The sequence below is a fragment of the Echinops telfairi genome, unplaced genomic scaffold (genome assembly GCF_000313985.2).
Source record: "Echinops telfairi isolate 266 unplaced genomic scaffold, ASM31398v2 ScPeMD7_2291;HRSCAF=2852, whole genome shotgun sequence".
NCBI classification, from domain to species: Eukaryota; Metazoa; Chordata; class Mammalia; order Afrosoricida; family Tenrecidae; genus Echinops; species Echinops telfairi.
The window spans coordinates 46216119-46230883 of NW_022106189.1; positions in this window are offsets into that span (position 1 = coordinate 46216119).

The following is a 14765-nucleotide window of genomic DNA, read 5'->3' on the forward strand; positions in this document are numbered from 1 at the left end:
GGGCTTAAGTGGAGAGCAAATGTTTTGAGAATGATGAGGGCAATGAGTGTACAAATGTGCTTTACATAATTGATGTATGTATGGATTGTGATTAGAGTTGTGTGAACCCCAATAAAATGATAAAAAGGCGACTTCCAAGCAACTGCACACTTGAGGCCCACCACCTCCAGGGCGGTGGCCTGCCAGGAAGTTACTGTCCGCAAGCTGTGCCTGTCTTTCGGGCCTCTGGGTGAAGGTGCAAATGCAGGCCTTCCTGACACTCAGGAGAACCCCCTCGTGCCCTGCTTTCCATTCTTGATTTTTACTTTGGGGGAGTTCATTGCCCCTGATGAGCGTTCTTAGGGCTCGGACCCCTTGCAGCCCTCTCACGTCCGATCACCAACTCTTGTTTCTCCCATCTTGTGGACCAACAAGGGAGTTTGCCTCCAACACCCCAAACTAGTTTTGAAAAATCAAGGTCAGCTGGCGAACTTAGGACTCCACGCTGGCTCCTGGTTATTTCCGCAGCTGTTCTCAGGGCTCCCCGGCAACACCTAACTTTTTAACACGTTGGTTCCATTATTTTTCAAGGGCTCAAATAGGAGCTGACGGCCTTTGACCCAGGGGCCCCTATCCCCATCCCTCTCACCATAGGGCGTCTTTCGTCTTCCCAGTCTGGCTGATAAGGAGTCACCTTGCTCCACGTGATGGGGGCGTGGGTGGGTAGAGAAGTGGGGGAGGACCACGGACAGAGCTGAGAAGCAGGTGGGTGGATGGGTGCAAGTCGAGAACGGAGCTGAAACCAAGAGTGAAGGGTTTGATGCCCGAGTGTGAATCCACAGCCAGGTGGGTGAAATCGAGAAACCAAACTGGGTCAAGCCCTGGTGGGCCAGGTACTGATATTAGCTGGTGGAGGTGGGTAAGGGCAGGCCGTGGGGCTGGGGAGGCCTGATCCCTGAGCCTGGAATTTTCCCCTGTTGACTGTTTCACACGAATGCCACTTGAACTACGTCTTGAGGTTGAAAGGGAGTTCCCAGGGGAGGAGGGCCGGGGGAGGGGGCTCTAGAATGGCATAAGCAGACACGAGGAGGCATGAGATAGCAAGGCCTGCTGGTGGGATGAGCCACCTGTGCTTGGAGTGTTGGGGTGTGTGGGTGATATTCAGGGTGCAGGCCTCGACTGGGAATGGTTTGGGAGGCTGAGTCTGGTGGGTCAGGTCTCTTCTCGGACAAATGGTCACTCCCAGAAGTTTCGGACAGGGGAGAACACGGAGGGGAGGCTCCTGGTCTCAGATCCTGGCACCTGCTAACCACTTGCCCTTTCTGAGCCTCAGCTTCCTCACACAGGGTGGTCAGAAGACGCCCACTCTTCAGATGCCCACCCAGTGAGGGCCGCATATTGGTCAAGTGTAGAGTGACTGACAAAGAGGTAGACCCTCACGCAGCTAGAGGGAGGGTTGCGGTGGCTGCCCCAGTGGGTCAGGCACAGCAGCCCCGGCGAGGGTGGCGCAGGTCCGGGCAGCGTGTGCTTCGGCTCTCCCTGCCAGAACCCGCTCGACGCTTGACGGTACCTCCCAACAAGTTCCAAAGACCAGCTTGTCTCTTGCCCTGTGCAAGAACAGAGCCTGACTCCTTCATCCCCCAGCTGCCCAACGACACCCTCACCCAACTGCCAAACCGCCAGGCATCAGGGTCCTGTCCAGTGGGCCAGTGCCACTCCCCCCTCGCACTGGGGCGTCCTGAATGTGAACGGCTGACAGAGGGTTTGGACCCGTGTTGTAAATGTGAACTGCCAGGTCACCAGATGGTCACCAAGCGAGGTGTCCGTGTGGCCTCTTCCTGCGATGACACTGTCCACGGGAAGCTCTTAGAGCACAGCCCGGTCTCTGCGCCTCCAGCTCTAGTCACCGCTCGTGATGCTCCTGGAGACCCCTGGGGCCTGAGGCTGTGTTCTCATTGGTGCCACCCCGCGCAAGCGGTGCCTTCTCCCGGGGGCAGTGACATCCAAGGCAGGGTGCCCGGCCCTCTTGCCTCCACTTGAGACGACTCAGAAGGTCCACCTCCAAGCTCCCAAAGCGCCCACGGGACGGATCCTGTGGAAGGTTAGGTGCAGCTGCCTTGTGGGGGGACAGCTCCCCACCTTCCTCACATTGGGCAGGAGAGCCTCCCAGGAGCCACTGGGTAGCCTCCCTATGCCACCCCAGTCTAGAGGTGTCTAGGGCCCCGGCCGGGGGCACCCCCAGTCCTCTGTCTCACAAGGACCTGCAGGAACCCGAGTTCCGGGGGAACAAGATCCTGAGAGCGCCAGGTGACTCAGTTTTCACTCCCCTCTAACAATTAAGGCCCGGAGCTCTTCACGGCCTACCTGGGCGTCTCCTCGGGGCCTGCAGGTCATGGCTGACCTCCTGCAGAGCATTGCCATCTCCTCTCAGACACGTCACAGCCTCTGCCTGTGACCCAGACGTAGCACCAGGCGTCCTCCTCACTGTCCCCGCTGGGGGTCCTGACCGCTGTGTCCCTGGGCAGTCTCCAGCACGAGGCTGTCTTGGTCTTAGCTCCCTTCTGGCCCCTTCCTCTGAGCTTGTCCCACGAAGCCCTCTGTCTCCTGCAGGGTCTCCGCCTGTGAGGACCCTTCCCCACAGACAGCAGGCACGGTCCTCCTTCAGCAAGGAGCAGGACCACGTTTCCGCCCAGCCACTCGTCTGGTCTTCCGACAACCTCACACACCAGACGTGCTTCCTGAGCCACTTCTTCACAGATGGAAAAAACAACTATGCTTCAGAGAGGACAGGTCGCTCCGCAGGAAACGCAGCTGGATGGAAGCAGGCTTAGCGCGACCGAAAGACAGTCAGCCATCTGACTCCCGAGTGGCATGGCCGCCCGGGGGTGGTGGGGGTGGTGTCAGCATCTGCTTGGAAACTCAGAAAGGAGGCAGCACGATGCAGCCCACCTGCCATGCCCGGGCTGGGAACCTGGAGGTGTTTAAGGGCGGGTTTCCTTCGAGTAGGGTTATTTTCAGACCTCTGATCGGTCTTGGCTCAGCCGGGTGACAAGAACTTCTGACTCGGAGGTTCTCAAGTGCCATCCAGTCAGGACCGGCTCATATAGTGCCCTTCTGTGCCATAGAACCAAGCCCTGTCCGGCTAGTCCCATGCCGTGCTCACAGCCGCTGCTAGCCTGGAGGGCGCCCACTGTTGCCGTCACTCTGTCCATCCATCTCAGAGGGTCTTCGCCTTTTCCCCGCTGACCCTCTACTTGTCCGAGCTTGGTGTCCTTCCCCAGGGACTGGTCTCTTAGCCTGGCCTTGGCAAATGTCAGTTCCCAGTCTTGCTGTTGACGTCCGAGTGCAGGTGGACAAGCTGTTAGCTCTCACCTCTGAGTTTTCTCCTCCTCGGAGACACTGATGGGCTTAGCTTATGGAGAGGCTGCTAGAGGACACAGGCCTGGGACCAAAGCTGGGGAAGGAAACCCTTGGTGGACGTTAGCCAGATGTGCGGAGCGAGGACTTATTTCTCAGACACCGAGGCCGAGCAAGTGTGAGGGGCAGGAACCTGTAGTCCATGGAATAATGACCCTCCAAAATGCCCAGATGGTACCCGTGGGACTTCAATGGTGTCCCCTCACACGACAGGAGATTTTGTGATTAGATGAGGGATCCTGAGGTGGGGAGATGGCCCTGGATAGTCTGCCTGGGCCCTAAATACGACCCTAAGGGAGGCAAGGCCCCCAGAGTCAGGGTGGGCAAAATGATGGAGAGGTGAGAGGGAAAGAAAGATGTGCAGACGGCACAAGGCTAACGTTGCAGATGGAGGGAGGGGACTGTGAGCCAAGGACCAAGGAGTTCTAGAAGGAAACAATCCAGAGAGAGGGAAGCCCCATGGCCACCTTGCTTTCAAGCCTCCTGGCCTCCAGGCCTGTAAGATAAGTGGTCAACGGTGTGGACAAAAGACTAGGGTGTGCGTCACAGTCCCTGCCCATGTCAACATGTCTTGAGTCTCTGGGGAGCGGTATGTGGCATTCGCTAGGAGTCTGTGTTGTTCAAATTCAGGATCATTTGTCACAGCAGAAGGAAGACCTCATTCAGAAGTTACCTAAGCAAACCCAAGGCCAGAGGGGTGGAGGGACAACGTGCTCAAGATGCCATGATGGGGACGTGCTGTCCAGGAACCCCCACCTCCCAGACCCTCGTTCATTCTGCACACCACCCTCCTCCCGGGCCCTCTGCAGCAAGCCCAGGGCCTGCCCTGCTCACGGAGGGCTGCGTTGCCCCCAGGTACTTAGAGGACGCTGGGTAAAAACCCCAAGGTTGAAAATAACTCCACGCCCTGCTTGGTTGGGTTTCTGCTTCTCCTGCTTGCTCTGAGGTTGACGACTCACAAAGCCACTTCCTCCTACTCGACGGTGCCAGGTTCGCCTTCATGAGGGGCTCACCGTTCAGCCCATTCCCACTGATTCCAGGTCCCTCGGGGGCGCTGGAGGCTCTCGCCCTCCTGTGGCCCACCCCAAGTCCCTCTCCTTTGAAGACGGCCTGCTGTGCCCTCCGCCAGGTTGCAGCTCCAGGCTTCTGGTCAAGAGGGGCTGCTCTTCCTTCTCTTCTCGACTAGCACGGTCTTCCCCGGCTTGAGGTTAAACTCGGCGTTTCCTTTCTCTGGGTGTGAGATTCGCCCATGATGCTGTCAGAGTCAAGACGATATTTCCACTCAAAACCACTGTGAGCTTTCTCAAGAAACTTCCCGTGGTTTCCATCATGTTCCTGAGCTGGACCGACAGGGCGTTTGTAATTGGGAAAATCTGAGTAGCCTTACCAGGTTCATTCATAAAGAGTGTGGAGGAGGAGGCGAATTATTGCGAAACGTGACTTACCATTTCTGTTTCATTTCAAATAGGACTGCTTCCAAAATACCAAAGACGTTTGGGGGCCAGGGGGGTGTTCTGGTCCTAGAGTCCCAGATATCATGGTTGTCCATGACAGGCCATTCAGGTACCTGACACACACAGCGGACACTCAAGGGATGTTTGTTGGAGGAACGATTGAACAGACACACGTGTCAGTGGGAGGCCCATGGATTCTGTCCTCTTCCTCTGATACTGAGTTGGACTGTTCGTCAGGTGAGAGTTTGTTGCCTCAAGTGTCTTCTGGGGACAGAGCCCCTGGATGAGAGAGTACGGAGTGCTTCACTGTGGCCCAAACTCCATGGTCCAGGAAGCTCCCAGTAAGTACACTGACCTTCCCCATTCTGGAGAAAACAGACAGAGGAAACCCACCGAGAACACTGATCAAAGAGGCCCCAGCGTGTGGTCCATTTAGTGGCCCATTTAGCATGTAGGGAAGACAGGAATAAAATAAAAAACCAACTCACCGTCCTGGAGTCAATGCTGACTCCTAGCCACCCGGTGAGACCGGAGAACTGCCCCTGGGGGACTCTGAGACGGAACGCTCGACGAGAGCGGACAGCCTCGCCTCTCTCCAGAGGAGAGCGTGTCTACAGCGCGTCCTCTCCACAGCAGCCCAGCTCCTCATCAAGGGGAGAACTCACTCTTGTTGACAGCCTGCCATTGCCGGCAGCTGCGAGCACGGCCCTCATCTGACCTTCTCAAGAACTTGGTGACGGTTTGTGTCCCAGCCTTCGCAGGAGGCCAGAGACACTGTCAAGTTGCTCAGTCACCTGCCTCAAGCCACGCTGTTCTGGGTGACATGCCTGATCCTGAATCCCAGGTGTCCAGGGAAGGAGGCACTGTCTTCAGACCACGAATGTCCGTTTCTCACTGTCTTCCTGGGCACGGGGACCCCTGGTGACACAGAGGTTAAGTGCTAGGCTGCTAACCAGGAGTTTGGTGGTCCCTCTGCAAGTCCCCAAACCCCACGGGGCTTGTCCTACAGGCTGGCCAGTCGCTAGGAGTTGGGATTGATGGGGTGACAGTGGGTTCCCTAGCTCACAGAGGGTTGATTTTTGTCCCATAGGATTTAGGGAAGGGGAGCCACCCTTTAAAAAAGAGATCCACTCATAGGGCCCAGCCGAGTGAGGGGCAGACCCCTCAAGTCACCGAGGGGAACCAGGCCATCCTCACACCACGCTGCCCCTAACCATTCTCTGAGCCAGGGAAGGGGTCCGTTTCCCTCTGCAGGGCCGCAGGGCTCCAGCATGGGTCACGTGGCTGAACCGCAGCCAATGAGATGTGAGGAAAAGACACGCCCATCTTGCTGCCCCACCCCCGTGGACCACCCCCCACTTTCCGGCTGCCTGGAGGGCCCCCTGCACCATCTTGTTGCCTGTGTGGGCCCCATCTGCTGCCATCTTGCTCCCCTCTGTGGGACCTTCCTGCCCACCTACTGATGGCCTCTGTGGGACCCGCGCATTTTACAGCGGCTTTTCCAACGCCCCGCCGCCATCTGGCTGCCCTCTGCGGGCCCCTCCAACACGGACACAGGGAGGCAGCGCTGAGGCGCCCCCCCACGCCGCCCACTCTAGGTCTCCTTGCGGGCGGGCAGACGGGGCCTGCATCTTCAGCCACCCGGTCCCCAGGGAGGATGGGGCCAGCGACGAGCGCACGGGGAGTCCATGGGCACCCATTCCCACACACACAGCGCCCGCGTATTCCCACGCACACGGCGCACACATGCATTCCCTTGCATACAGCGCGCAAGCATTCCCTCGCATATGGCGTGTACATGTATAACGCGCGCATCGCACACCTTGCATAGGAAACCAGCGCACACCTATGTTTGCCGTGACTGGCTGAAACAACAAGCGTAGTGTGTACTATTCGCGTGTAGATAGGGTGGTCAGCGTGCCCCATTTGGCACCTGCAAGCCCTGCCCTCCCGATAGATGCATGTTCACAGGTCAGGTAGCGCCATTTACTCTCCCTCCTGTTTTCCTGACACTGTCGGCATCCTTTGGAAAGATTTCCTTCACAAAACAAGCTAAAAGTGTTTTAAATTGGAAAAACGGTAGCATGGCCAAACACATAGAACCAAGCGTTTGCCAGCCTGAACCGTGGGCTACCAGAAGAATAAAGGAATCTGTCTTGGAGGAAGTGCGGGCAGAAGGTTCCTTCAAGGCAAATATGGTGGCTTTGTCTCCCAGAGTGAGGAGAGACCAGTCCCTGGAGAAGGACATCCTGCCTGGCCCAAACGAGGAAGGCCCTTGGCGAGCTGGACAGACACAGGGCTGCAGCAACGGGCTGCAGTCTAACGGTGGTGAGCACGCCGGGCCTGACGGGGGTGTGGTCTCTTGTGCATAGGGTCGCTATGGGTTGGAACCAACTCAACTGCATGAAAGGGTTCCACTGTAACCCTTTCTGGTGTCCATCTGTTGTGGACACTTGGGCTAGATCTCCTGTGGCTATTGTGTTGTTTGTTATGACAATTCGTTTTGACAGTGATGCTGTACCTTCCCTGATCCCTGATGCATTGGTGAGCCTGAGTGGCCACAGCTGGGGGTGTGTGTGGGGGAGGGGCTGGGGGTGGAGCTTGGGGAATAGCTGGGCACCCCTTTGGTGACAGCATGCTAGGGTGGTGCCAAGCCTGACCCCTGTGCTCCCGGGGCAGGGTCACGTCATTGTGTCCTGGTGGTTGGCAAGGTATAGTCATGGTGGCCCTGCTCATGCAAATCAGTGAGAAAAGCTCATTGTAATCAGCAGGTGCCAAATGTGGTTGAGGTAAGCAGAGAAGAAGTTTGTGCAAAGGCCTCTGGGAGCATTGAAGAACCAGGTGTGACCCTAAAGAGCCAGCCCCTCTCCTCACTCCTTGTGTCCCTGGTTTCTGAGTCAAAGCTCGGTGTGGGGTGTTTCCCCCTCATGGGATGGGAAATTCCCGCCATCGCAGCAGGGGGTCTGATCCAGCACCTGATCCACAGAAGGAGTAGGTGTCCAAGCCTTCGTGACCGGATAGTTGCAAGTGAGTAGCTATTTGCCTCCAAGATCTCTGGGTGGTCTGATGGCCCCACTAGTGCCTGAGGGGGTAAGAGCTGGCAGGGAACTCCAGGGGGCTTCCCTCTTTGCTTTGTACCATGCTTAAACATTTAAAAAACATTTTATTGACCTATAATTCACGTATCATACAATTCAACAGTGAAATCCCACTAAGAAGAGTTGTACACTCATCACCACAATAAGTTTTAGAACATTTTCTCCTTTCTGCAGTCATCATTAGTAGCTCCCCAACCTCCCCTACCACACTCCCAAGGAACCAGTCATCCACTTACGGCTTCTATAGATTTATCTATCCTGGATTTCATATATAGAAAAACACACAAAAACCCCAAAACAAACTCAGAAAACAAACTCAACAGCAGTCACAAAGCAATACAGAGAAAAACCTCAATCAAAAAGAGTGCAGCCTATTGAAAACCAGGGCCGATTAAAGATGGGCCCAAAGGGACATCAGACTATAACAGGCTGTGGAATGCTGAGCTGTGGGGTCCAGCCTGCCGAAAACTAAAGCCTCAGTCATCGTGGACTAGATGGGTCAAAGGAACACAGGGTGCTGAGTGTGGTGGAAGGGCCCTTCTCTCTTGGGCACCAACAGCGAGCGCTCGGCTCACTCATCCCTGTCCCTGGCTGAGCAGTGTGCCCCCTGTCCTGGCTGGACGCTCGTGTTCTTGCACACTGTACGTGCTAGTGCCCTACAGCTGCTGTAACAAGTATCGCTAATTTAGTGGCTTCAAATAACACGTGTTTCTCGTCTTACTGACGCTCAGAGTCTGTCGCTCGGAGCTAAAGTCAAAGTGTCTGCAGGGCTGGTTCCGTCCACAGGCTCCTAGGCAGGCTCTGTTTCTTTTGCCAGCTTTGGGAGGACACCTGCACTCCTTGGCTCGTGGTCCCTTCCCCTTCAAAGCCTTCCTCACGCTGCCTCCCTCTCCCACATCTCAGGACCCCTGTGATTGCATGGGGCCCACCTAGGTGATCAGCTGCATCTCTTCAGGCAGGGTCCCTGGTGAGCAGTCACGATGCCACCTGTAGCCTTAACACCCCTGGGCCGTGTGAGGCAGCATGCCCACAGGGCTGGGCATTAGGAGGGGGACACACTGAGGAACCATTACTTCCTCTCCCCTCAGTCCCCACCTCAGCCAGCAAGGGCAGTGTGGACCTGGGGCCTGGGGCCTGGTGCTACTTCTGGTTGGCCAGGGCCGAAGGAGGAAACAGTGGGTCTGCATTTCCTGTCCGTCTGCTCCTCTGCAGCTCAAATGAAAACCTCAGTTTGTTGGTTCACACGTCCATCTGTCCGTCCATCTGTCCGTCCATCCATCCATCCATCCACTCGCTCATTTTTCAGCAACCACAGCCTCCTGAGCTGAGCCCAGTGCTAAGCTCAGGTGTCAGGGCCCCAAGACTGGCCACCTGGGTGGTCGGCCCCTTCCAGTGCTCTCCAGCCTCTTCCCTGGGGTCTCTGCTCCAGGTGGAGTGCCAGGGGATGGTCATGGCCATCCCATTTGCGTCCTTTACCCTTTGGGTCTGAGGTTGGCCAGGAAAACTTTCCTGGAAATCTTAAAACAAAACAAAAATGCAGAAAACTGCACAGGGAACTGGGTCCTGTGCTCCTTGTAGCAAGAGCCTTGCACTACTTTTGAATGCAGCCTCACTTTTATTTTTAAGCCCCAGTCCTGGCTTTGAGGAGGTGTGTCCCACAGTGAAGGGACAAGCTGCCCAGGACCACCAGGAAAGTGGAAGGGGGTAACCTAGAGGACGCAGGCAGAGCACTAGTGCCAAGAAGATGCATCAGCAAAATAGGAGGGGCTGCAGAATGTGTGGGAAATTCCCCTGCCTTTAATTTGTCTTTAATTCCATTTCCCATGAACTCTTGGAAGCCCCCTTGTAGCTTGGCTCAGGGTGGCCCCGGCTTCCTCATGGCCACTTGTTGAGACCATTCTGACTCCCTGTGAGCCTGTGGGACAGAGCAGCCCGATCCATAGGGCTTCCGAGGCTGCTGGCAGATTATCTTTGCAGGAGCCAACAGCCTCCGCTTTCTCCCATGGAGTGGGTGGTGGGTTCGAACCACCGACCTCTTGGTGAGCAGCCCACCTTAACCCACTGCACCCACAGGCCTCCTCAGTACACCCCCATGGGCCTTCAGAGGTACAGCGGTGGGAGGTCTGGCCACAGACTCTGAGCCACTCAGTGATGGCCAGGCTGCAGCCTTGGCTCTGTCTAGGGCTGGCTGTGTGATCCGGGCAAGTGGCCCACCTTGCCCAGGTGGCACTGGGAGACCCTGCTTCTCAGGGTTGGGTGAACACACAACACATGGTGTGACAGGGGATGAGGGTCCGAAAGAGCTGTCCAGCCACCATGGGGGTGTGTGGGGTGAGGAGTGGGGGGCCCACAGTGACTGCTCAGTCTAGGGTGGTACCCCAAGCTTCAGAGAAACTCCCTCCCGGGTAGGGCTTCTCCACTTGAGGCATATGCTCCATCGCCAGGTGGGAGGGAGGGGCACCTGTGCCCACGCCCATGCCCACACCCGCTGACTCTTGTTTGCCTGTCGCTCCCCGGGCTTGGACTCCCCCTGGCCAGTGCTGGGCCTCTCCACGTGACCACCTCCACCTCCTGACCTTGCTGTGGTTTGTCTTCATCCAGTTGCCGGGGACTCTTGGTGGCCCAGCCTTGCTAGTGAGTGCGTCCTGTGTTATGACCACAGTGTGTTTCCGCTGTCTTCAGACCCAGGGGCCTCATCTTCCAGAAGATCTGTGACCAGAAACACGTGGGAGTTAGTGTGGGTGCCCGTGCATTGGGCATTTACAGACTGTAGACAGGAGGAGTCTCATACAGTAGAACCCTTCTTGTGGGGGCAAAGCGTTTCACTCCCCAAAAGAGAAACATCACAACGCAATGAGACTCTGTCACCAAACTCCGCCACCCATTGTTCTCATTGCAGGGGTTGGCAGCAGGGGAGGGGCTGAATGAGAAGAAGGTTAAATTTATTATAGCCGATTGCAACAAGCCCCGCCCCCCCCAAGCTGGGATGAGAGGGGAGGCAGGGCCCTGTGGCAAACCCCAACTTTCTAAACTTAATTTCTCTCAGCCACGCATGCCCTGCACCTGCCAGGCCTTCCCCTCCACCTGTCTTCTTTATCTCGCCTCTGATGGCCCCAGAAACTGGAAGTCTTAATGTCACCTTCACACCCTCTCCGGCCCCCACTCACCCCAACACACGATCTCTGGCTTCAGTCACTGTGGGGTCACCCGGCCATCCTTCTGGTCTGTTCCCCTCCCTGAGGACACATTAACCTGAGCAGGACACACACACCCCACCCCCCGGCTTAGACCTGACAGACGAAGAGTCTAACTCAGAGCCCTGTTCTCCACACTGCTCTTCCCATCCAGTGGGCTGACGTTCAGGCCAGCGGATCTCTGGTCCCTGCAGCTCACAGGGCAGCTCTACCCTGTCCCAGAGGGCTGTTACAAGTGGGCATCAACGTGACGGCAGTGAGTGAGCTCCCTGTGGGGCCCTGCTGTCCACCCGAGAGCAGAGAGAGCATTCTAGAGCCCAGTGCCCCCACTCCCCAGTGTCACTCAGCCTCAGCCATGCTGGAACCCCTCGCCCCACCTCGCCCACTTGCTCACACCCTCTGGTCCACAGTGACCCATCCTCCTGGGTCCAGAGGCACCCTGACAGACAGGGTGGCTTTCCCCTCACCACTGGGTGAGCGTCAGGGTGGGGGGCTGGTACAGCTGCCAGGTACCGGGAGGTGGAGGGTGAGCATGCGGTTACAGCAGGGCCTGTGTCCACACGGGACTCCTCTGCGTTCTTTAGTTTGACGGGAAGACCACAGAGCCTCGGGTGGGCTCTGGCCTGTGGTGGCTTCCTGCAGAACGGTGCTGTACACGGCTCGCCCTGGGTGACGATCCCTGGGGGACACCAGGCCTTCCTCTCAGGCACCTCCTGGTGAGCCGCTGAGCACACTCGCTGCTGACCACCCGCGGGCCTCCTTATTTAAAGCCCCGTACCAAACCGACTGCCCCTGAGTCCATCCTGGCTCAGGGACCCTGCAGGGCAGAGTGAGAACCGTCCGCACTGGGTTCTGAGGCTGCCCGTCTTGACGGGAGCAGACACATTAATCTCGTTCCCAAGAAGCAGCTGGTGAGTTTGAACTGTGACCTTTCCCTTAGTTCCCAGCGCTTAACCCACAGGGACAGTAGGGCCCCCTCTTTGTTCCACAGAGTTGATAAGCAGGCAGCCCTCTGGCCCTAATGGACCTCAGTTTCCTCATTTGTCAAGCAGGAATAATGACACTTGCCAAGAGTTAGTGTCTCGGAGACGCACAGGGGCAGTTCCAGCCCACCCTGTAGGGCGCCGTGACTCGGCAATGACTCCGCGGCAGTGAGCTTCTGAGACCTTGGCTGGGCGCCGCTGTTGGACACGGGCGTGGAGCGGACCTCCCTGTGAAGCATGGGGCACTTCCACAGAACTAAACACGCTGCCCTTGAATTGATGCAGACCCGAGGGGTGGGCTCAACGCCAGCTCATGCCATCCGGTCACCATGCTAAATCAGTCCTCGATAATGCGGTGGGCTGCTCACCACAAGGTTGGCAGATCGGAACTACCAGCCGCTCCCGGGAGAAAGATGAGGCTTCTTACTCCTGTAAAGAGTTAGGCTCTCGGACACCCCCAGGAGTGGTTCTGACCTGCCGTGTAGGGTCGCTGTGCGTCTCATCCACTGGTAGGCAGTGAGTTTTTCTTTTGAAGTCATTAAAATTAATCAGAAAGCTCACACTGACCCACTGTAACTGTTCATTAATCACTCATCCTCCCGAACCTAACGCTGGTCCATTACATGGGTGACAGGACTGAGGCTCAGAGAGATGTCACAGCTGCGCCATGCCGCTGCCCTCCGTGGAGCAGGGCTGGGAAGCTGGGTGCTTTCCTGGGACGGGGTTGCCTCTCCAGGGCGGCCGGGTGGTGAGGGCTCTGCGTGCAGAGAGTGGGCCGAGGGAGGACCGTGTCCGCTCCCGTCCACGACTCTTCTCGTTTCGTTTTCGGCGCTTCTCATTCTGACTCTCGTGTGGTCTCCGGCCTCTACCTGGCCCCTCACGCCCAGCAGGCGAGCCGGGCCTCAGGGCCGAGGGCCAGCGCGGGCAGTTCCACAACCCGGGGCACCTGATCCCCAGATGAGTCAGACACCTTGCTGATAAGAAAAGCGAAAATGTGAAGTTGAGAACTGAGGGCGCCCAGCAACTTCCTGAATCCAGCTCTCCACGTCCCGACCCCCGAAGGAGCGGCTCCCCCAAAGTGAATCTCAGGTGGAAGTCCCATGTTTCGTTGGCAAGGGAGGAGGAACTGCGAGGGAGGGAGGGTGGGTTTCGGGATCTCATCTCACCTCAGGGTGGGGAGGCTGGCTGCCTGGGCCCCCGAAGATGCACTCCATGCTGGGCTGTGCACAGTGCTCATGCTGTCTCCCCTACCCCCACTCCAGAGCTTTGGGAAGGATGTGTGTGAGGGTCCCAATCAGACCCCCTGTCTCTGGACCCACAGCCAGAGACAGCCATCTGGGCCGAGCCCGGCACTTGGATCTGGCCAGTCCATGAGACAAGGCCTGAGCTCCTTCATCAGACACCAGCGTGGGTGTCCATCCTGGTTACTGCACTGCTGTGCCCCCCGGGGGCCTCTGCTTAATCCTCTGCAAAGCCGGGGCAAGACCTGACGTGGGCCGGTGTGGTTTCCGATCGGGTTCCATCCTTGCTGCTGACCGTGGGCAGTTTCTGTGTCTTTGGGAACCTCAGCTTTTTCATCTGTCCAGTGGGTGCGTTTGTGCTGGCACCCACCTCTCCGCTTGGCTGAAGGATGCAGTAGCCAGGTCAGGAGGCCCTGCTGGGGCTCCGGCTGCCAACCGAGAAGGTGGCGTGAGAGTCCACCAGCGGGGGCAGTGGAAGACAGGCTGGATGATCGGCTGCCCCCGAACTCAGACACTGAAAACCCGCACAGCAGCTTCCCTCGATAGAAACGGGGTTCGCCGTGACCCAGACCGACAGCGATCCCACGGGTGGTTTAGCCGAGTGAAGTGTTTCCCCCAGATCTGCAGTTACCCGAATAGCACAGGGCACCGCGTACCTACGCGGTGAATACGCCCACATGGGTGCGTGTCGGGGCGTGAACTCACACGCTGCCACTGTGTTAATTCCGACTGAACCCCGACCCTGTTGGACGGAAGAGAGCCGCCCCCGTGGGTTTCCGAGGCCCTCGGTCTGCTTTCTCTTTCTCCCGCAGAGCAGAGGGTGAGCTCGAACCACTGGCCCTGCCCGACGTGTAGCGAGCACTCTACCAGGGCTCCTGGTCCGCGGCGGCTACGTGTGAACAGCATCTCGGCCATAAGCAGACCCTGCAGGGGGTGAGTCACTGTTCCTGGGCAGTCATCTCGGGGGACATCGAGGTCAGTTGCCCTCACACAGTGCACACTGTCCACATCCCGCGTCAGGGGTCCTCAGCTGTGGTCTTCACACTTGTGAGTCCCATCTGGACCAAAGGAAGAGGAGTGTGAAGAAAATCCAAGGCAGCCGGGAACCGCTGGTCCAGAGGATGAAGGCTGCCCTTGGGCAGTATCGTATCTCGAAGAGCGAGATGATGCCCGGTGGCGGCCACCACCAGTGACGCTGAAAGGGCCCGGATAGAGCACAGAGACATGTGGGACAAAACTCAAAAGAAAAAGACAAGGCTTACTGGCCCCATCATGTCTGGCGGGACCTCTGAGACTTGGTCCTTCCTCACTTTTCAGGCTTAGAACTGAACTCACCCCCGTGGCTCACCTTTCAGCCGAACAGTAAGGATAAAGGTCAGGCCTCGCAGGTGGACAGCCA